Source organism: Taudactylus pleione, unplaced genomic scaffold, assembly GCF_031769625.1.
Source record: "Taudactylus pleione unplaced genomic scaffold, aTauple2 ptg000152l, whole genome shotgun sequence".
In the NCBI taxonomy this organism is placed as follows: domain Eukaryota; kingdom Metazoa; phylum Chordata; class Amphibia; order Anura; family Myobatrachidae; genus Taudactylus; species Taudactylus pleione.
In genome coordinates, this window is record NW_028284554.1 from 2,957,169 (window position 1) to 2,959,616 (window position 2,448).

At 43.3% G+C, this 2,448-nt stretch overlaps 1 pseudogene; it reads right to left on the reverse strand.

Moving 5' to 3' along the window:
* Window positions 1-330: 330 nt before the first annotated feature.
* On the reverse strand, window positions 331-449 carry LOC148522187 (5S ribosomal RNA; annotated as a pseudogene).
* Window positions 450-2,448: the final 1,999 nt, after the last annotated feature.

A 2,448-nucleotide genomic window follows, 5' to 3' on the forward strand; every position in this document is an offset into this window, starting at 1 on the left:
TAATGTGCAATCACAGTAAAAATCGTTTGAACTGAATAAAAACAGCTAAAATGAATTTCTAAATGAATCCAAATGTACTACTAAAAAGGAGGAAGTTATGTCTTAACTATAGTCATTTTCTGATGGTAACAATATATTAGTCATTCTTATGACCAGGGGAGGAGTCAATGGCTTAAAAAAAGTTGTCCATCTTTGGTGTGTAATATCCTCTCAGCGGCAGGTGCTGGTTCTTACGATAACCAGTCTTTAAATACTGCTCAATTGATCCAAGATGTTTTCTGCTACTGGGTAGCTGCAACCTGATGGAACAGGAAAAGTGAATCTCATGACATACTACAGTTCCTGGTCTTCCCTAGTGGTCTCCCACCTAAGTACTAGCCCGGCCCATCATTGCTTACCTTCCAAGATCTGACGAGGTTGGGCGCTTATGGAGAGGTATGATTGTAGAAAAATACGAGATTCACAAATTACCGTCCATCCATGCATAAATCAGGCCCATTCATTACGGATCGCTATTGCTATGGAGATAGGAATCCATTGCAGATTGAGTGACAGGCTGTGAACTTTTAGGGGTGGTGATGAGTCAGTAGTTGGAGAAACAGAGGCGTGCCTGTCCATTTGAACGCCGTTGCATGGGCGTGCATAAATTAGCAACTGTGACATCATATGCAACTTGAGTACTCTATGCTGGCTTTGCGACAGCATTGCGATAGTCATTAGCATATTTTTGCAGCAGAACTGCATGCGTAATCGCAGCCACAATTGCAATAGCAATCCGTAATGAATCAGGCCCATTATTCCTTATTTTCAGGTAATTTCAAGCTATGCTCAATATACTCTAGAGCAGCAGTCGCCAACCCACCACTTGCAAGCGACAGGTGGCTTGCGGCTGCAATCCAGGTAGCTCATCTTGGCAGTGCAGCTGTAGCGCGCCTTACAGCGAGTGGGGTAGCGCGACTGGAGCAAGCTGCACATAGCACGTCATATGCGGCCTGCGGCAGTGCATTACAGTCACTGCCAGCAGGCTCGCAGCGTCTGTAACAGCTAAAAGTTAAGATCAGCGCTGACAGTTTGTTTTCATAGCAGCGCTGACTGTGTGCTGTGTGTATTAGAGCAGCACTGACTGTTTTAGAGCAGCGCTGACAGTGTCCACTGTCCCACCAGCCATAACACATTTGCTCTTAATATGTACAGATTGGGCACCCCACTTGCATAATAAATAATGCTCCCCACTTCTGCCTGCACAAATAATACATCCGCACCCTGATCCTCACTGACCACGAGCATCACAGTAGAGATCCGGCACTTTGAAGGGGTTGTTGGACCTGTCCATCCACTGTGTTCTGCCTGAACAAATAATCTTCTCTTTCAAAAATAAAATGTGGCTCTTCAAGACGTCTCATTTTGCTCAAGTAGCTCCCACCCCAATCAAGGTTAGAGACCACTGCTCTAGAGTACTAGACAAAGCACCCAAATTCTCCACTTAATAGGATGAAAATATCATTAGCATACAGTATCTTCTGTTGAAAATTAAGTAATTGGAAATATTTAAAACTTTATGTACTTTAGAGCTTGAGTTTAAATTTGCTGTGTATCAATTCAATGTAAGTAGATGTTTATTAGAGTTGTCACATCTTTGGCCATTAACTACAGTAGAACTTGGCATTCAGAAACAAATGGTTTTGCTTCGTAGCTTCTGTATATTTAATGACTCTAAAGGGTAGATTTACTAAAGTGCAGGTTTATAGAAGTGGAGATGTTGCCCATAGAAAAAATTAAATTCTATTTATCTAGCACCTTCTAGAAGATAATAGCTAGAATCTAATTGGTTGCTATGGGCAACACCTACTCTTCTATAAAGCCACACTCCTAGAATTTAGTGGTCTATTATTCGGGTTGGGTATGAAATACCGGTGGCTGAAGAGCTGGTTCAAATCCTGACCCCGGAAGCTCAACTGTACAGAATCCCGATGCTGACTGGTAAGTAGGCTAACCCTGCCCTCTCTCCCTCTAACCCTCCATTGGTCAGGTCCGAAACTAGGATTTTTGTCACCCGGGGCAAGACAGTAATTTGGCGCACCCCCTGGTAATTACCCCATAGTAATGCCCCCTGCAGCAGTGCCCTTATGGTAATGCCCCCTGAGGTAATGCCCCTGTAGTAGTGCTCATATAGTAATGCCCCCATAGTAATGCCCTTGTAGTAGTGCCTATGTAGTAATGCCCCTGTAGTAGTGCCCATTATATATATTCAGGGTGTGCAGTCCAGGACCCTTTCTTATACACTCCATTTAGTTTGCTTCTTTTACACCAGAAGGTTGAGACACCTTCTACCTGGACTAGCACCCCTTCCTTATTGGTTTAAAGCATGGAGTCTGGTATTGTAAATGCACACTAGTAATAGGCACAATTTTAGTTAAGTCCTACAAATTATACACTGTAGTGCAACTC